This window comes from Euwallacea fornicatus, chromosome 1 (assembly GCF_040115645.1).
Source record: "Euwallacea fornicatus isolate EFF26 chromosome 1, ASM4011564v1, whole genome shotgun sequence".
NCBI classification, from domain to species: Eukaryota; Metazoa; Arthropoda; class Insecta; order Coleoptera; family Curculionidae; genus Euwallacea; species Euwallacea fornicatus.
The window spans coordinates 4,299,983-4,322,170 of record NC_089541.1 but is presented as its reverse complement, the minus strand read 5'-3'; the positions used below and the strand labels follow the sequence as shown (position 1 = coordinate 4,322,170).

The following is a 22,188-nucleotide window of genomic DNA, read 5'->3' as shown; positions in this document are numbered from 1 at the left end:
TTGTTGCAACGCATACTCGGCCGAGTTATCAGCATGCTGTGTGACGGGCTGTGACTCGTTAACATAAAATAAATAACCCACAGGAAATTTTGGAAGTAGATAAGGCAGAAGCGGCTCAGATAGTATTTACTAGTGGCTCTCAGACACAATAAATAAGCCATTTCGAGAGAAGAGATAGCTAAATAATTTTCCTCTTTTTATGCCTATACAGTAGTGGATTTTCGAGTTGGTGACTCTGAACATTGAAATAAATAGGATATCCAAAACCGTCAGTAAAAAATAGTGTTAATGTTGAAAAAATCTTAAAGAAGCTGGAAAACATTTTTTAAGAGATGTAGATGATCGACATTTGATTTCCCTCATTCTCTGAGCTCTTCGTGGGTTAGAGAAGCAACTTAAACCTTAAACTGACGTGGCGGAGCATAAACCCAAAAATGGGAATTTCGTCGGGAAATTTAAGTCGCAACATAATATTACTGGCTGTAGACGCGAAAAAATATTTAACTCTTCCAGAATTAGAGAACATAACCCGACTTGGCCAGGCAGCAACCCGAGAACGTGAAATTCCTCAGGAATTTGAAGTCACAAAATTATTTTACCGGCCGTAGACACGAAAAATTTTACTCTTCAGGAATCCGAAAACGTAAAAACACTCAAAGCGGCGTTACACAGGAGAACTTTAAATTCGTCGGGAATTTGAAATAGCAAATTGACTTATCGGCCGTGTAATTGTGAAAAATAAAAAATCGTCATTTTGATTTTGTTTTTCGATTTTCATCCCATTTTTGTTTGTTTGTGTTAATATTATTTGGTTAAGTGTTTCGTTTAGCTCAGAAAGAATTTTTTTTAGCACGCTGCGATCTGAAAAAACCCATCAAAATGCTAAGTAACTAACCTAAGACCTAATCTTTCATATCATGTACTACATCGACTACGTGTTTAAATTTATGGCACTAGCTGCACAGACATTTTGTATGTCGCATACTGCAAATAAATATGTTAACGAATTTTTCTACGAAGACTTCGAAAGAAACTTATATTCATCTTCAGTTGACACGCATTCTTTACGAGAGAGTATTCTTGAAGAACTAGGATTTGTAAATCCCTCTTAACGCCATTTCCTTTCGCTAGGTTTGAGTGCAAAGCAAATATGAATATTAATGAAAATTTAGGGTCATACCTGAATGTCAACCTTAAACTCCCACATAATTTTTTTTCTGAAAGATCAAAGATCCTCTGTAGCTGTATCAATTACTATTTACCATATTCCCATGCAGGACATCCTTACCTTGAAGACACTGTATAAGACTTTTTGCAGCAAGAGTAGTTCATTGCACTGCATCTATCATTTGTGTGTTTCCCTAACACACGTATGTGTTAGGAACTTGTGTGTTAGATTTTTGACAACTGCATTGTCTGCTTGTTATGTTTAAATCTTTTAATGACCTAAACGGATGCAGGCACGATAAAGTTTAGTCTTGCGGAAACGTAAAATTAGTCGACAATTTAAAGTCGCAACATGATATTGCCCGTCGTAGGTTGGTAAAAATTAAAAATCCTCGGCACTCCGAAACAATTTTGTTTTTGGTTATTCGTCCGTAAAAGATTTGAGGTATGACATGTATATGTATATCGATGAATTCGTAATAATACGCAAAATTTAAATATGTAAAAATAGTAATGTTTAATTGTTCAGAAAATGCAATGTTGTGTCGGCAGGCGTTTATTAAACATCCTGTATAAAATTGCTGACTATCTTGTAAAACTACATGAACTGTCAAGTACTTTTTGTTAGTCATTTTTTGCCTTTTTCAACATATTAAAAAGTTAAAGGGGGTCGGATTTTTCGAGCGAACACCCGGTACATCATATTATTACTGCATGAAACATACTTTTTATTTTGTACTGTAAATTAGTCAGTCAATTTATTTTGCGCTTGGTTTTTAATAAGAGAATGTTTTTAAATATTGCCAAATAATTTGTCGAAAATGAATTATTAGCAAATCGTTATCCATTTTGGTATACTCCTCTAGATCAACATTATTATGTTTCTTAATTCATTCTGAGAATGGAACGTCTTTTTCGTCATCTTAACCTCCGAGTCCCTGTGCTATCTAATATCCAAAAGCGTTCAAAATCGACTATGATTCAGTACGTGGGAAGTCGTCGATGTCGCAATTATCCCGACAAAAGATACCCTAAGACTGGCCCAATAAATCCTTAAAGTCTTTTTAACAGTTCGTTATTACCGATCGGACCTGCAAGCTCTTCCTCTAAAAGCATTCGCTAAAACTGATCGTTCGTTAAAATCGATCGTTCGTTATAAACGTGTTCGTTATGTCCGACCAAGAATAACACGCAATTAAATAGACGCTTCGTACATTCCTGATGTTTAGTTCGCTAAAGGCGACCGTTCGTTGCAACACAGGTTCGCTATAACCGAGTTCGAGACTAGCAACGTGAAATTTGATTTAAAAAAATTTTAAAACGAGATCCATTAAAACCAATTATTTCAAGTTACAAGAAGGCTGAAGAACATACGCAAATCGCATCGAAGGTATCCAGTTCTGTACAGAAACCAACCTAGAAAGTGGCATCATGCGCCGGCTCCACATAGCGCAAAGCCGTCAAATTATATTTTTTTTGCAATGAAAACCAACTATTGCAACTAATTACGGTGAACAATATACAAAGCACATCAGAGGCGTCCAGTTCTGTGCCGAAGTCAACCTAGAAAGTGGCATCATTCACCCGCTCCACATAGCCCAAAAACCGTGGCAACGGTGTAAACCCATCGCGCAGCCTATATAATTGCAGTTGTCCTTGAAAACATATGTACACACGCATTGAGGGCATATCTATCTGTGTGCATGGTTGCAGCGACAGCAGCAGCAGCATCGCGAGCGCAGCAACCGGGCCACTACGGCGAAGGCGTCGTCGGCGACCGATCTCATCTCATCTCAACCAGGGTCAAAAAAGCGTTTCTCGCAGCTAAATCTATCAGGAGTCGACCGCGACGTCGATCCACGATAACACACTTTACCTCGTCGGGTTAAGTGCAAGCGATTGCAACACTGTGCACAGACGATTGGTGACGTTGTGATAACGCGAAAGTTATTGGATTACCAGAGAACGAGGTTACAAGGTAATTTGTTTTATTTACGCTCATTATTGCTTCATTGCTTCAATTGGTCCGCCAGACGGTTGTTTGTACTGGTTGGTGGTGTTTTTGACTTCGTGCATCACTGCACATGACTTGCCACTTACCCGAGTACCTGCGAAATGTTGCATTGCCGGGCACAGCAAAAAAATCCTCGAATCGAAACAACATTAACCTGGGATTGTGGAGTTGCGTTGGCACGCTCAGGCTTAAAATAAAAAAATGAATAAATAATTTTTAAAAATTTGCAATAGTTTCAAAAAAAATAAAAGAATGACAAATTTATCGGGAATTGGAACGCGATAAAGAGTGTTTGGCTGGCCGTAGGCGCGAGAAAGTCAAATTTGTCGGGAGTTCGAGCGCGCAGTTTTGCCGACCGTCACGGTCAGAATGACGAATTCATGGGAAGTTTGAACGTTCTGTAAAGAGTTGGTCGGCCGTGGTGGTGAGAAAGACGAATTTGAACTGGAGATGATTTTGCTGGAAGTTTCGGCAAAAATGTCGAACTCGTCGAGAATGTGAACGAAAGATTTGCTGGTGTAGACGCGAAAAAGTAAAATCCGACGGGAATTTAATGTCGCCTTTGAAGGTGGTAGCAGTAAAAGTAAAAAAGTTTGAATGTTTCTTGCTTTTTGTGTCATGAATTGAAATACAAAATTCAAGCGTCAAAATCAGTATTTGTTATTAAATTGTCGGATGGACAACCATCGGGCGAGTTCCCTAGTTGGGATTCCGATTGGCAGACCACCGCAGAAATATTTCACCACGACAAACAGGTCATATTTAATTTATTTATTAATTATATACATATGAATATTTTTTCATTTGAGTGGCAGCTTCAATAATGACAGAAGAGTGGCATATATGACGTAAATGATGGTGACAGTTTACACTTGACTAAATGAAATTGACCGGTTATGTATCTGACAAATACTATATTTTAATAATACATTTCTCGGCCGGATATTTTTCAAACTAGCTCCTACAGAATGACGACTGGGCTGGACGATACGTCGGCCATTCGGGGTCAGGTGAATGAATAGAATTATTAATATATGATATTATCCAGATATCAATCTGTCCATTATTATTGAATACAACGGTGTAAGTCCACGCGTTCACTGAAAGTAACTGCATTGCACAAAGGCGAAAAGAACAATTTTCTTGTCAGATTACACTTTCTTCTTATCTAAACGGGACTTTTCCATTGTGTATGAATTGAAATACAGGATGTTTCAGGAACTCTGTTACAAGGTAATATCTCCATTATAGTTACACATACTCGAAAATGTTATGGGTACAAATTGATTTGTTTGATAAAACGCATTATGTAGTGAGACTTTACTGTTTTTACTACTTTCGGTTATACCTGAAGTAAATGTAAACTTCTTCATTTCAAATAGAACACCGTGTGTATTTTTGCTTTTTTAGATTCTCCACATTAAAGTGATTAAACGATTATTAAGTCTCTTTTCTCCTAGACCTAGCGTTGAAATGACATATGCGATTTTTGGCTGCATAAAACACAGAAAATCTCGTATAATTTTGTTTATATTCTTTTTTTGTATATTTTGTTAAGACATCATTTCTGCAAAACATCAAATGTTCGACTATTTCAATAGCTAATTTTATAAAATTTTTATAACTATTCTTAAAAACAAAGATAAAATTTCAATAATGTAAAGTAAATAAACACTAAATTTCAGAGAAACTTGCACCTAAACATTTCAGACCCGTTTATTTCTCATTTAAAGCAAAATTTTGTTTCAATGGTAATCATTAAAAAAATTATTACTACTATTTTTCCAAGGACCAGCGTTACTGCTTGCAAAGGTGATCTTTAGAATTATTATTACTCAATATTAAAACTTAAAAACTTAATTAAAAATCATTCCGTAGACATTTCACTAATATTAAAAAAGTGTAAATGAAATTATAGGTGTACTTCTGAGCTCTACACAGCTAAAAAACGCATTTTGCTATATAAATGTAAGGTGTAGGAATAGAGACCCTGTTATTATTTGATCACTTTAATGTGTGAAATATAAAAATGCAAAAATATATAAGGTGTTTTATTTGAAATAAGGAAATTGACATTGACTTCCGGTATAACCGGAAGTAGTAACGACAGTCAAGTTCTATCATGCAATGCGTTTCATCAAATCAAAGAATTTTTCCCCAAAACATATTCGAGTATTTCCAACCATAATGGAGATATTGCCTTGTGATAGAGTTATGGAGACGCTTTGAATATGAAATATTCTATAATAATTGTTGATGAACGCTCGAGTGGAGCTACTCGGTGGCGCGACTAAGTGGTCCGGGGGCCTGTAAGCCGGGCCTTGTCGGCGGCAACATGAACCCAGCGGCTCGAACTAGCGGCAGGGCCGCAGGCCGCTGGTTCGAGATGCAGGATCACGTCACTCACGCTTCCGTTTAACGGCATTTGTGAGAGGACAATCGTTGGGTATCGAGCCTGTACGGAATTTTCAAATTCTACCCAAAAATATTTTTTCTGATCACATTCTAATGAAATGTATAGCGTTATAGATTATTTGTAAAGCAGAGCAACGGTGTGCAAGTTTTGGGTACGTCCTATTTTAAATAGAAGAATATGTAGTCAAAAATAATTTTAAACACTGTTATTTAATTATGTGTCTTCTCCGGAAATAGCATCGTCCATTTTTGTGATCTTTTCACCTATAAAAACACCCCATCTCTGCAATTTGAACGCAACTGGTAAAATACCAGACAGCCGCAGCATTTCCTTTGAAGTTTACCGACTTTATGCCGCTAACCAAATTGTGCCCGAGGCCTAGCAAGTTAGCATCATACTAATATTTCCATGGCAAAAACAAGTGGCTTAAAACAGTTTGGTGCAGTTCCATCTTACGTTTCTTAAATTTGGTCTTTAATTTTCCCGACTGGACCGTAACAATGCCAGATTTGTCCAGAATCGCAAAATCTGTAGTTTTGTCTAACATAAAGGGGAAAGAGTCAAATTTATTGGTAATTTAGAACATAGAAGAGTCTCTTAAATCGATAACAATCAATTGTATCTGAAGAAAGGCTCGCGAAGGGCACATTAGAAGCCAAAGTAATTCAACTCTTTCAGAATTTGTCAATTTTCAAGAATAGAAAAAACCTGGAGAAACACTTATTAGGAAGAACCTATTTAACATCCATAGCAACTTGAGAATTTCTTCAAGAGAGTTTCATCAGAGATTTGAATAGGAAACTGACTACAGATACGAACAAGTCAAATTTATAGAAAATTTGTTCGTGGACAAAGATTTTACTGGTTCTAGAGGGAAAAATACTGAATTCATCGGAAATTTGAAAGTTTGAAAATTTGTTTTGAAGTCGAATGAGAAAAACTCCCGGCAGAACTCAAATTCATCAGGAATTTAGATCTACAAAACTATTTGATGATCGCAGTAAGAATGTGTTGATATTTTAATAATGCGATACTGGCATCCTATTGTTACGCGAAATGAATCAACGGTGAATTGCAGCGATAATTTGTACTACTGCATACTACGGATATACTATAATAAGTGCATTGAAAATTATCGATCCTTTTTGGGGCAATGCACATGAATGTAATTTGAAAAGCAAGGAACACGAGAGCGCATCGTGCACGTATGTTCTCCTTTCATACCAAATGTGAAAATAACCTCATGCGGTTTTTAGAAACACACTTTCAAGTAAAATGTATCTGTAATTTTAATGCACTTATTATGTTATTACCCATGATGATATCCCTGGCCGCCCTAGCAATGTCGCAACTAACTGAAATGTTTTGATATTACTGCCGTATTCATCGAGGATGTGAATCGTTAAATTATCCTCTTAAAACTTTTTAGATCTTTACACACATGCAACTTAAACTAAAAAAGACACTTCTGTATTAACATTTTTGTAACTTAGCGTAACAACAAAACTTCCCAAAAATTAAATGCAATTTTTGTTGCACTTATTGTAATGTAATAATTATTCCTTAGAACATTTATCGAAAATAAAATTCTTAGTATTTCGCTTCGTGACTGAGGTTGTGCCTCCAGGGTCTTAAACGCCACTGACGTCATCGCAGGAATGCAGACTGCCATTTCAAATTTCAGCTATTAACGTTGCAGTCAAGTGCTACGAACGTTCAACGTTAGATATATCACTAAATGCGTCGCTCCAGTGAATGTCGTAAACCCTGAGCGTAAACCTAAACATTTTTACGAGGTACCAGTGACCAATCCCGTAAAGCGCACTTAACACTTACCTACAATTAAAGTTTTTAGTACTTTGTTGTCGTGGATTTATGGCTACTTTAAACGACTGCTGAAAACGATTCTACTAATGGGTAAAAGATATGAAAGGTTGGGATATTTTGGATCGATTGCTGGTAGCAATCAAAATGCCTTTTGAACAGTTCCGTATCGGTAAGCTGGACAGGGAGCCTTGAAATTTTATTAAAAATAGATGGTCCTTCCTAAAGTTAAAATCCCTTGAGACAAGGCAACTGAACTTATCTGTGGGGTGCAAGATTCAGAGACCTAATTTCCTCAAATTTTTAATGTCAACCCAGGTCAACCCGGTTTAAACATTATAACTGTTCGATGAATTTGAAGATGGATTTGGAATTTGATTTTCTCCTAGAATTCGAAAGCCCGAAACGGGGCAGAATCGGACTTTTGATGTGCGTAGGGAATTTTGCGACTCTGTTTCATGAACGTAATTTTTTTTATTTTTTATTTGAGGCATAGAATTAAAATTTTTAGTCTTCAGCTCGATAGGGGAATTTAGTCTTGGAAGATTAAGTTCTGATACACAATTCTTTCAAATCCATCAAGTGTACTCTAAAAACCATCGTTGCCTTCTATTGTTCGTGTCCTCATTGATTTTCATAATATTAATTGTAATTAAGTGAATGAAGAATTCATGGTGATCATTTTTACCATAAGACACACATACAAAAACACACACACACACACACACATACACACACACCAGACTCCTACCATATTTTTGATGTTGAGAGGGTCACTAAAACCATCAACTTTATACGCCAAAGCAAATATTTTGACTAGAATTATTGGCCATCGTATCTCGACTGGGAAGGGAGCTGAGGCACACTTAAGCCCACTAACGTTAAGAGGACATCCCAGACATATAAATATCGAATGCACACACTTAATACATACATAAAGGCTTTTCACAAGCAATCCCGACTCTTAAATCAGATGGCCTTGGCGTCGCACCAGCCACGAGATGCAGATACAAACGAATCCGGTCTGTTGAAGATAGTTCCAGAACGATAGTAAATTGCTCATAGAATTTTAAGAATCATGGTACTATTTTTGGCTAGAGAGGCCCTAATGCAAAAGAAGAGGGAGAAACAAAATATTATTAGGAGGAACTATCGAATTATCGACATTCAGATAAGAGCAGGACCATTTATAATGTAATAATGATAGGCGTTTATAGCGATTTTGAAAACGCTAGACCGTCACCATTTTAACCATGCACATAAAATGATGGCGGGAATCATATCATCGCTTCGTATCAACAGGTTGTTGCACACTTTCCATCCAAAACTGTCCCCAACTATACTTAATTCCGCACTGAGCTTTTACATGAATAAAATTTACCGAATTAACGTCACTGTTAATGAGATCATTGTGTTGAAGTTCCGCAGAGTCACCATTATTAATATTTCCTTTTAACGTCGTGAGGTTGCAAACTAAAAGCTAACATCGGCAGCGTCGCCCTTTTGCGATCATGCCAGGTCTGAGATAGCGGACAACCAACCCATTTTACACTTCTTTATGTTGGTTTAAACGCTGTTGCCAGAAAGTGGAAGAAATATTTCCTAATTTTTTATTTGGGAATTTAGTCCTACTACAGTTAAAACGGGATTAATTAACGTTAAAGATTCAAAGAGGTTTGAAGTTTCTAAAATACTACTAGCTATTATGTGCTCCAAGTTGGGCTAAATTTTGTCGTTTTTTGGAGCCAAACGGTAAGGAATGGGTCCATTTTCCTCTTAATTTATTTAAGCAATAGCAAAAAGTGTAACAAATGTTTCCCCATGTGCTCCAGGTTCACACAAATATTCCTTTTGCGTTTTCTATTTTAATCTAAAAAATAAATCTGAAAGTTAATAAGGTAATCGGTTTAATATGTTTTGAAATTAATGTTTTCATTAATTCATAAAAAATTAAAATTAGTGAATTTTTCGAAACACCAACGTTCTGTTGTTTTCTGGAATATAGGACACATGATCAACAGAGTTGAAGAATATCACGCTCTAGGACGAATTAACTGATATCCTTCTGAACATTAGTGCACTGGATAAATAAACACATCCACAACGGTTGGCGCAGATGTTTCTCTACTATTTTTATGATGGTGCTATTCTAAACATGCACATCCTTACATATAAACAATTTAGATTTAAAAAAAAACTACACTGTATAAAATTACACTCCTTTGTTCGGAGTTCGATAATTCATTTTGATTGTTTATGATAATAAAAGTAAAATGAAATTATTGAGATACCTAATGCTTTATTTTTGTGTTTTTTAACTGTTTTACGTTTGCAAACTGTCGGGCTGAGAACAAAAAATGCTAAAAACTGTTACAAAAAGGCAGTGAAACCTAAACTTGGATATTTAATGATAATGATTTAATAAAGACATTTTAGAGCTTTTTGGTTACACTATAAATTTATTGCTCCAGTTTTTACCCTTCATTTAAAATGCCCGTAATTGAGTAAATACGTATCGGTTTAGTTTTCTAGGCTTCCACCTTTCTATATCTTTCTATATTCGTCAATGGTAATCAGTTTAAAGGTCAATGTAAATCCCATATAAAGTTAGATTGAAGGACTGATAAGAAAAACACATTTCCTGAGGGCAGTCGTTAAGCCACAGATCAGCTTAGACGATATTTCTAACATCTTCATCATTGCTTGACAGGAGCAGAAATGGCTTTAGACCCTTTCAACTTGTCAGCATAAATTTTCCCAAAATCAGATGACGATTCCATAAGTGGGCAATAACAACAGTAAACTGCCTATGTCTTGTGAAAGTTGTCTCTGGTTCGTGACAAATGGTGTCTATAGAGGAATACTCTATAAAGCTATAAAAGTCAATATGTTTACGAGCGATTGTCTTACAGAAGAGAAAAACTGACCCTGAAAATATCGAAATATATGGGTCACAGGCCTGGTTTGCATCCCCTTTGCCTTGAATCACTTATAATGGAGTTGGATATAGGAGCATCGATAGCGTTAATAGACCCCGCTAGCACCATAATTTAGATTGACTAATGAGACACTTATGGGTTTCTGTATCAAAGGGCGCTAATGAGGAATCTGGGAAGATGCTGATTTAAACCAACGATGGCAGTTTCGTGCTCTGTGCTAAGATCACAGGAGGTAGGGTTAGAGGGCACTTACGAGTTTCTGCGATGAAACATCCGTACTACCAAACACCTATAAGTATTTCCGGTCTTTCAATCACAGCTTTAACATTTTTTGGTCCTTTGATATACAAAATGAATTTAGATTTGAATTTTATCTGTAATAATATACTCTTACTGCGTCTATGTACATTTTTTGTACACCATTTTTTTTTAAATATACGCGACATGGCCGAAGTTCAATATCCATTATTCAGGAAAACATCCAAAGAAAATGAAGACATTTAAAGGATTGTGTTACAAGAGGACTAGCAAAGCAAAAAAATGTATCTAGTCAAGCAACCGAGAAGAGCAGGAAGTAATGTATGCACTTAATTTTATGTCGTTTTTCGTTTTTGTATGGTGAAACGACCAGCTACCAGTAACATAGCAACTGAGGGTGAAAATACAGATATAAATGAAACTCCACAGCGGGCAGATTCATATCCCGTTGAGAAATGAGGGGAAAAAAGGTCGGGAAAAACGTCCTATGAAAATTCCCTCCCGAATATATTGGTGTTCAAAAACAAGGAATAACTAGACGAGGCAAAAAATTTCGTTCAGATGTTAGTCCTTGTGTTAAAAAAAATGTACGACGACCAAAAGCATTTTGCAAAAACAGAAATATTGAATATGATGAAGTATGTCACAAACTGTAGCTGTGTTCATACTATGCAACATCAATTCGTTAGCTTCCATCACCTTCAATCATCATATGGTCAACATTACACAATTTTAAAACAGTTCTCATCCGGGTCAAATGTTACCCAATGGTCTGCCCAATCACTCGAAAAATCATTTTGTTATACTGGATGGCATTTAGCAAATATCACGATCTCTATTCATTATACACTCTTATCAGTTTCATTATCATCATCATCATCATCCCCATCGGTGGCTAACGTAACATCTCCTGAGGTACCATCCGAGAGTAGTGAAGCAATATGTGATGTGCCTCATTGGTAAAAAGCTAAATGTGTGAGGACATATGGGAATAAACCCAAAAAAAATCTTTAATTTCAATTCTTATTTATAAGTTAATTAACGAAAGAAATTATATTTAAACACTTTCTTACCTTAAAGGCTCTAACAAACCTTTCTCTGTTTACACAGTCTTTGTCCATGTAGTCTTTTGGTAAGTAATATGGGACCCTACTAGTCCAAGTAGTTTAGTAAAAATATTTGTACTCATACATTAAAACTGGAAGAATTTTCGAGGATATTTTATTAGCTTGTGATGAAGCGTGTGAAACTGCCCCTTTAGCAATTTGCTGGTCACAAATGAATGCACCCCATAGCGCTTTTGCTTTCATTCCGGCAGTGAAGAACAAGAGCTACTACAGCACCTATATCTTCGAATTCAATTTTGCTATTGCGGTGCGACAAAAAAATCTTTTGCTTCCTATTCACGCACATACACTTGCGATGTTTTTGTCGCACGATGGAAAATCGCACATGCGCACTAAGTGTTAAATGCCCTTAAGAATATATTAGTATTCATTAATTTTATTGTAATTGTGGGAAAAATAGAAATTTTAGGTTAAAAGAAAGCATTGTCGATTGTCACATCTAATTCTTACATGTCAATGTCTTTATAACTTTGGAAAATTGCTGAGAACATTGAGATTTTAAGTGAAATATCTTGGTCGGGTTACAGTTTAAATTTATAAAAGGATCGAGATCATTTTTACAAACGAGGAAAACATTTAAACGATGTTCAATTTCACATTTAAAAGTCTTTTTTTTCTGTACCTCCCTGCTGAAATATCACCTAATTGGTACGAAAGATGTAATGATTGGAAGTCAAAGCAAAGAGTTACATTCGAAAACTCGGAAATAAAATCAAAAAACGCCTTGGCAAGCAATATAAATTAGAAATTTTTCTCACTAATAAAAGCTCCCTAGATGTTTTATTGGAAGGGGGTTGCCAGGAGCATTATCATGCGCAACTAGTCCATAAAACGTCATGACTTTTCGTATTTTATTTCGGATTTGAAAGTAGGAAATTACATAAAATTGTAGTAAAAAAAAAGGGAAAACAAGAAAATTGTATTACTCCGAAACATGTTTCTTAAGAGATTTTCGTTGAAAGAATATTAATAATACATTTGCAGGCCTGTCGAGAATACTGTTTCAGATATCAGAAAAGGGGAGCAGAAATCGATTTTATTATTTTTATGGTGGGAATGTTGAGAAATAATTAACCGAATTTACGGCGTTCGTTTATGATACATTAGGGATGACTAAGGAAATGTCTCCTAACTAAAAATAACACAATGCAATCAAATAACTGTCTTTAGATTTAGTAAATTATGTGCCAATCTAAACTAACTGGATTAAAACCTAAACCCTAAAAAATATCACTTTAATCAATTTTGTATCTTCAGACATATGGCTAGTTTCTAAAATTATCCAACCTCGTACTTACATCCAAAAAGGATAAAAGCCCATTACCACCCAGCTGAAACTTAAATCCCTAAATGGGGGTTTATCCTATATGAAGCTTTAAGTGTATTATTTATTATACCTGTCTTCCACCAGAACGGCTCTTATCTCTCTTTTTCCTTCACATAAAGTGTGGTTTTTAATGCATTAGAAGCCAAATGGTACTAAAGCTTTAATATTAATAATCATATCTATGTATATATACGTATAGTACATCATCAACATTTTATTGAGAAAACTTAGCATTCCGGTTTGGGTAAAGATATGTATGTGTCTTCAAAATATTAGTATGTAAATGAACTCTTTAATTGAAATGTGGATGATATACATGTTGGATTTAGTTTAATCCGCAAGGAAATTGTTGTCATTATGAGGAATTTGCCTCATTTTCGCATATTGAAGGGTTCAGAAATAGGAAATTTGTTTATTTATTTTTCTTTTACATATAGGGACTCACAATTCGGTTTACCTCGGTAATATTACCAAAATTACAAGAATTTCGTATAGAAAGGCCATTTATTGTATGAAAACAATACAATGTAAAATATTTCGACTCTGTGTTATTTTGTTCTCTTATCATTTGCTTATGATGATGATGAACGTTGCTTAGATTGAAAAAGTGCGAGTGTTTTGGGTTGCAGAATTTTTAACATTTTTCAAAATGAATACTGAATTTTCGTATTTTCGTCAAACCCAATTTCACCCGTCGTCCATATAGTCGATGTCGAAAGAAAGTGCCAATATTGGATTTTATTGATTTATGTCTTTTATTCATTTTCTTTGCATTTTTGAGCGTTATTATAAACATTCAATATTCAAGCCTGGCGGATTCCAAAATAACACCATTGAAATTAGATTTTTACATTTCGACCCAACTTTGAAGTGAACTACCAATGTATGTAGCCTCTTGTTAAAAGTAGTTGGGTCTATATCTAAATGTTACGAAGACAAGAAATTTAAATTTCGATGTTCAATCCTGTGCGCATTGGATTCAAAACGAGCTGAAGTCTAGTCTGTCGCATCGATACATATATTTTAACAGATCAGACTTAAGATTACCTAGCCTCAAAATGATACAAGACCAGTTATGCACTCTTCTGTCGCACCTAATAGACCAGGCTTAAGACCAGTTTACCTTAAAGTCATAAAGTTACGTAACACATAGTTTAGCATTTTTGAGGGTAAACTAGATAGGACAAATTCAACATCGACCCCCTAGTAAATTAGACGTCCTAGGTTCTGTCCGAATGATGTTCCAATTTTTGTTATTAGGTCCATTTTTGTGCATTCCTGAACAGTAACAATGTGTCTCGAAATGAAAATATTTATCAATTATACGACAATTTTCCACGAGTGTCTTGAGATTTCAATTTTGTTTAGCATAATTTTTCAATTGTCAGAGACTAATTACTTGAACAGCGGAAACGTGAAACCGTGTCCCCTGATTCAACAGTCGCCATTACCAACCAGAATTTTATGGCAATTTTATTGGTTAATTTCAAACAAAATTTTCTTTATAGGTCAGATTAATCATGTACATATATGCATGATTACAGTACCGTTCAATTTCATACCATATGACTAGTGTAAGCTAATTACAGTATTGTAAAAATCAAGGCTTATTATAGGTGTTATGTGGTATCAATCGATTAAAATCTAAAAAGTCATCTGAAGTTGATTGTAATGAAAACTTTTTTTGTTTCAGATTTGCCATATATCCACAAGGTAAGGACGCGGTTAGCAGTGGTTTTACATCTGATATATCTCATGTATGGACGGTCTGTACTTAGTTTAACATTCTTTTTCGTTGCTCTCGATTGCACTCAGGTGGACCCAGTTTAGTCTCCTCCATCTCTCATCATTGAAATGGGATATAAATAATTCGTAAAATAAGACAAGGACGGCGTCGTTTGGTCTAGAAATAGAGCAAGAAACGAGCCAATTAGCCACCGCCCGTAGCAATAGTTGACATCCATTACAGCGACACGTACTTAAACGAAAACCTTAATATTAGAGGATGACATCACATTTTATTTTTCAGTAATTTTCGACATGCTGTCTGATGCGTTTTATCCTCAATGTCCTCATATTGTCGGCCAAATTAAATTATCGCAGAACTCTTTTGGCAACAATGAAAAGAGATGAAATTAATTTTTTTTCCATTTTGAGGTCATGATGTCAATATAACGTCCTGGCGTTGCGGCATTGGCCATCATTTAGTATTGACGTCAAAATGACGTTCAAATAATGGGTTATAGAAAAAAAGGATAATTTTTCAGGGGAGACAATCTAAATGAGGTATTGTTATGCCCAGATCTTATTCTTATTGTTGTTATTCAAGATTATATAAATATTTAAAGGGGAGTGGCCAAAAGTTGTTTCATCTTTCATGAATACCAAACGCTTTCAGTTCCGTTAATGATTTTCATTCTTCTTGTAGGACAGTGCCATATGAGGAAATATGATTATACAGAATGTTTTCAATAGTTTTAAAGAGAATGTTACTATCATTGACTTAATCCTTGTTCCTATCGAAAATTTGTCTGCATGAGCATGAAAGTTGAGTATAAAAATTGTGTGTGAAATTTAAATGAAAATATTTTAGTACTTAGTCATTTTAGGGTCGTCTGCCGGCTTCGTTTTCGCTTGATTACGTTTTTGAAGTTTGACTGTTTCGACAATTACTTTCCTCTTTATTTCACCGCATCACTCATTTTCTCTCTTTCAACCTTTCAAGAAGGCAAAGTGTAATCTAGCAAATCATTGCTCATGGGTCAGCACCTTGTCACATCCACATTTTCCAGTTCTTCAAAGGTCAGCTGTTTGGTTTTCGAATTTTGCATGAAAATGCGACCCGTATTCGATTGACCTCTGAATTATGTAAACCTTATCTAGTCAATATAATGAACTAATTAATTTGTGTCATTTTCTAGCTATTCGAATTCGGACAACTGTCGTTCTTTATTTTCAAAACGTCATTCGAGTAATTTTGAATTTGAAACTGGCAAGTGATGCTGCCATCGGGACCCATCCGATCCAGCCCGCGTTTGGACATTTTTGTGAGTTAGGAGAGGTTTAAATTATAAGAAACTAAATATCTCCAAATCTGCCCTTAAATTTATCATTCATTGATATCCTCCGCTGATTTACAAACTTTTCTCGAATAGTAGGTAATGCCGAAATCAAGAAAGTTATACAGATATGTATTAAATGTTAAAGACCTTTCCAAGATTTGCCCTGAATCTGTTCATATTTATGTTTGTGTTTCAAAACTTTATACCCGAATTTGGTTAATATTGACAGAATAACGTAAATAGTAGCCTCGAATTACACCAACATCGATTTCTCACAATTTTGACGTCAATTCTAGTTTCCAAGAAAGTATTTCAGACAATGATCTAGAGGAAGGTTCTAAAACGTCAGGATATATATTTGTATGTAAAGTGTATGTAAAATTCCTTCAATGTTAATCCAAACACCAGCAGAATCAACAAAATCTCTAGAACAAAATTGCAGAATGATTTTCATTAGAAAATCAATAAATTTGACTCGCGTATACCTGGACATTGATAAGATAAGAAAAAGCATTCGATAAGAAATGCATTGGTGCCAATATAACATCAATGAGTTTCTTACGAAATAGAGTGATATACGAGAGTTGGATGTGGTGATATCCTACTTATACCACAGTGGAACAACAGGATCTAATGGCCGTTTGGATTAGGAGGAATTATCGATTTAACTTTAAGGATTAATACTTTAAAATTGCTTGGTGCAAAAGCCTCTGTTTTCTTTCAAATTCTTTACTCGATATGTCTAGTCGAAACTATCATCACAATCAACGCTCACTATTAGACGAAAGTAAAAGAATTATTGAGAAAATCATAAAATTATGAAATATAGTAGTATTTATACTAAACAGACGTCTAGGTGTATTTTGTTCTCTATTGGGCATTCTAATTATTATTAATAATTTTTATAGGTAACTTTTATTATTGAAGTTTTAAAATAATTTATTTCCTAAAACGAAGCAAATTTATATGCGATGAATTCAATTAAAAAAGGTTTTATTTATCTTAACAGTTGAGAAAACAACCGGATAAGACCAACATGATTGGAGTTAATTTAATATTAATACAATAGCCATTATTGACTATAAAAAGTTATAGCCAATAATATCGCGGCATTAATGAAATTGAATTTTGGGTACTATAAATCGGTAGATTATACCACACATCGATTATTTTATTACTGAGAAACCATTTGTTTTGGAATCTTGTACTAGTTCGACCTTCTACCTCTTCCCGTAGGTTCTCGATGGGATTGAGATCTGGTGATTGCGCCGGCCACTCTAGATTCTGGATATTGTATTCATGAAACTAATCCTGAGCAAGTCGAGGTGAGTTTTTCGCATCATTGTCTTGTTGAAATACAATTCGTAGACACATCATGGAGTATATCTTGAGAACAAATCAAGTCTTGGTCATGACGAGATAACAATAAATATTTTGTAACTTATCATTTCATGGATAAGAAAACTACTGGTGTATATTATAAATAATTATTGAAAATTTTGAAAATCTAATGAAAATGGCATTAATACTGCATAAGAAAAGTGGTCGATGTAAAGTCGAAAATTGTTGTCCTATTAGTTTTATTTCGTTTTCAAAAGTATTTAAAAAAATCCTGAATGTTGGAATACAGTGCATCATTTGAAGGCAAAAAACAATCTATTTAATCATGGTGATGTGATGGTCAAATTAACATAAACGGCGTTGTGAATTTCCATTAACGCATTAATCTCATATAAAAAACTCTATATCTATCTAAAGCATTTGACGTCTTAAGCCACAAAATTCTAATACAAAAACTAGAAAGCTCAGGCCTTAAGGGCAATTCTCGTAAATGGATAGCGTCATATTTGTCTGATAGAGATCAAATCATAGCAACTGGTACAGTTCATAATAGAACTAGGCCAAGAACGTTCGTAATCAACCATGGAGTTCCCCAAGGCAGCATACTGGGTGAATTACTTTTCTTAATTTATATTTATGACAATCTAGATTTGATATGCTCCAATATACCACGTACCATTACTAACTATATTGATGACACTAGTTATTTAATATTGTGGTTGAACTAAACGGAAGGCCTATGGCTAATGGTTGGTGAGTGATTCTCCAAAAACAAAGTTACAATTAATAACAAAAAATACGAATGCTGTATTTTTCAGACAAGTAAATCAAACTTAGATAATGCCAATAAACATGGACCTGCGGTAAAACAAAATTTGCATAAGTCATTTAGAAAAGTTTTTTGATATGGAATTAGATAATATCCTGTCTTGGCAAAGGGATATTGATAATATGGCTTCGAAAATAATAGGATTTGCTATAACTTTCGAATACTTGGCAACCATGTAAACAATATAACAAAAAGGATTATTCATCATGGGAATTTAGATTGTGTTATTAGATAAGGACTACTTCTTTACCATTAAAGCATGCACCATTGTGAAATATTTTTTAGTGCAGCACTGAGCGGCTGGAAAAATCAATAAAATTAACGTTTTAATTTTTTTTATTTTCCTATCAAGACTAAAATGCCATTTGGCGAGATATTTTTAACTTAGAGAATCTTCATGCCCTTTCTCCTTGTACTAGTGTTTCTGGAGAAAGTACACTACCTGGAAATGTCAGTAATGATCTCTCCTTCTAAAGAGACATTCACTCCGAAGTTTTTTTAGCTTCGTACAAATTATGTTACCTTTCGACGTATTAAATTTGTTGTAGTTAGTTCATCGTTAATGTGCACTAAATTTTCTATGATTAATTTACTACAATGGTGAACCTGTTTTCTGCTTGAAAATTCAAAGTACTGCTTTGGTTTTGTTGCTGAAATAAAGTTCAACGTTCAAAAAATTCTTATTACCAAGCTTATTTGACGTTGAAAAGAATTTTATATCACCTGGCCCCCCCCCTTGCATTACTACGACCCTTCAAATAGAAAAGGTTTAGTTATTTCTACTTGCTAATTGATTTAATACATTTAAAAAGCTTCTTTTAGCTTAATTGTTGTTTTACTTTTGTTTGATAGTATATTTTCAAAGTTCGTTTACTATTATTTGAGCGAAAGTTGTTTGTGCAGCTATTAATGAATACTTGTTACTATTTCACCAATCTGCCCAAATGGAATATGGTCGCCCACGGAAATGCATCAGCAATGATTTGTTTTTGACGTATTTAAGTGATGTTTATACTGTTTGGCGCTTAAAATTCCATCCGTGCTATTTAAAAGATGGATAAGTAATACAGTGGTAGAAATCCCGGAAAATAGGCAGAATTGGGTGTATTGGTGAAAAAATTGAGAAAAATCTAAGAAATGAGAAGAGTGGCGTTGAGTCAAATATCCATCAATAATCTAACCACATCAAGTTATTATCACGTACGTAATACTTCTCTAATTAAAATATGCCATGAGGTTTGAAGTACAGGCTTCCGGAATTACACTTTTGAGAATAATCAAAATAAGTTATTTGAAAGACAAATTATTCCAATACAGAGTCTTCATCGACTACTGGGCAAAATGAATGTGTCCCGAACTAACTTGATTAGTGAAAGTTTACCTAAATAATACGACTAACCTGAATTGAGCACCTATCTGAATTAATAATTTCGAACTCACTTAAATACTGGTAATAGAGAGATATTGCAAGTATTTGCATCAATAAGGTTATGATTTCAAATAAGGAATGCGAAAATAAGAATAACGTCGTCTCTTATTTAGAATAATTTACCACCAGCCTTATTTTTGTTGATTTGGAACGACGAGGGAACAAAACATAATTTTTTTTTTACCATATATGAATCGCAATTTGTAATTTCCAATGAGTGAAGGGCCGTAATTCTGAAATCGTAACTTTTTTTGATTCGAAATAGAAAAATGGAAATAAAGCGAATGTGATTTAAATTGTCTTTTGGTTTGGTGTTTGATGGCAAAATAAAACTGATAATCGCAATATCTGTTTCTTTATGGTCCCAGTAAATAAACATTTACAAGTGCACTTACTAAAGTCAATGTCTCTTTAATTTCATTTAGAATTCTGCCAATTTCAGCTCATTTCAAATTTCAATTTTTTTGACCGAAATCAACTGAACCAATTTCGTTTGTAACTGACCTGAATAAATCTGTTCATTAAGCAGCATAGATAGAACACAAGACAACTCAAATGGATGAAATGCTAAACAAGAACCAGTTGGACACGAAGATTTTTATTAGCGAAAGGAGTTACGGAAAGGAGCTAAAAATGAAGAAGTAATGAAAAAATTTTCAAAAATGCACGTAGCTGAAATCGATGTGAATATTTATATTATTGAAAATATGTAGACATTTCAAAAGATTTTTTAATCTGGTTAAATTAGTAAGGATGTACGAATATTTCCCAGTGAGACTACTGCCAGTAGGCTGCAGGATGGGATGTTTTCACAGCTATTTCTAATCTATAAAATGCCTAGTTATTTTTCAAATAATGTTTTATTTTTAGTAACTACCTCCTCCCATATATTGCGACCATTTCTTCGGAAAAAACATTGTTGTAAAAACACACAATAATATGTATTTCCGAACGCCAATAAATTCCAAGCCAACTAAGTGTGACTCAGCTGAAAAGTTACTATTTCAGCTGGGTAGAAATAATAATTTAAAAAGATTAGAGATGGCAAAGGAAGATGGATAATAACACGTTCAGGAAATTTACTAAAAGAAATTTAAAACTGAAACTTGCAGATTACGAAGGAAACAAACAGGAAGAATCGATGAGTTGTTAGTAAAGCAAGGCGTCATCCAGAGCTGCTTAGAAGTATGTACATACTTTTTAAACAAATGAAAAATTTTGAGATAGGGACAATGACAAAAATCTTACACGAAGAATCGTAAATATACTTAATAGTGACAAGAATAGGTGTATGAAATTAGAGGAAAATAACAGAGTCTATAGATCGATTGACAGAAATTTAGAGAAGAAATGATGTGATGTGAGAGAGAATAACACAAATTTGGAAAAGAGAATGTAGCTGAAAGTTCATATGTAGTTAAATGTTCGATTAATAACGAAGATTAAATGTCTAACGAAAAAGAACGGAATTTGAAGATGAGACAATGGCCTTGTTCGTCTGAGTCAACAGTTGCGCCATTGTTGGGATTTCTGCTGAATATACACGCTTTCTGTCAAATGCATTTAAATGTGAGTTGACATTATGTTTGCTTCAAATCTCAAATGGTTGTAAAACACAGCTGTTACTTCCTAAACGATATCAATGAGAGATCATTCGTATAAGTACATCATTTCGCATTTTTAATAATCTTAGAGATGCCACTGGTTTCTAAATTTTAAGATTTATCCGAGATCTCCAATAACGTACTCCAGGTATTGTTTTGTACCGAGGCCCTTTGAACGCGTCCTAATTTTCATGTTATCCCGAGATATTTTCCAATAGTTTTTCGAGAATTATAAGAGTCAGTAATCCTGGCAATTTTCGAAAGAAATTTCTATGGAATTTTAGAAATAGACAGAATTTTGGTTAGTTTCGTGACTCCCATAGAAATTACCAGTACGTTGATTTACAGACCCCAAAGGATTTTTTAAAATTCTATTTTAAGTCGCGTTGTCTCTTCCGTTTCCATAATCCTCATAAAACTCACCTTATTTGAGTCCCCTGTATAGATGCAAACAAAATTATGACGGGATATTACGAGAAAAAAAAATGATCCGAGAAAACCTAATGAAAGCTGATGAACCGGATGTAGCAATATCTGACTGTTTGGCGATTAGTTTATTCTTCCGATCTGAAGCTCAAAGAGTTGCTATGCCTGGATTGTCACATGCTTAATTGTTTTTGTTTCAATTTCTAAGAATGACACATGTCCTTTGTACTTCACAAGACCTAGAAACCTCTCTGGCTCGGTTCGTGCTCCGCCTGTTCTACATTAATTGTTACTTCAACAAACGATTTAAAGTCTTATCTCAAGAAGTATACTAACCTTTATACCGCCTATCAATATTTACTTATAATAATCCCAATTCATGTCATCGCGTGCACAACAGTTCATTGTATTCCTTCAAGGGCAAT

At 34.6% G+C, this 22,188-nt stretch overlaps 1 protein-coding gene across 2 annotated transcripts in view; it reads left to right on the top strand.

Annotated features, from left to right (window-relative positions):
* EcR (Ecdysone receptor) overlaps positions 1-22,188 on the top strand; it is a 150,429-nt gene that overhangs the window by 30,628 nt on the left and 97,613 nt on the right. For both annotated transcript variants that reach the window (XM_066286974.1, XM_066286983.1), the window contains exon 3: positions 14,766-14,785. The gene's annotated coding sequence lies outside the window, so the exon portion shown is untranslated. The remainder of the gene's footprint in view (positions 1-14,765; positions 14,786-22,188) is intronic.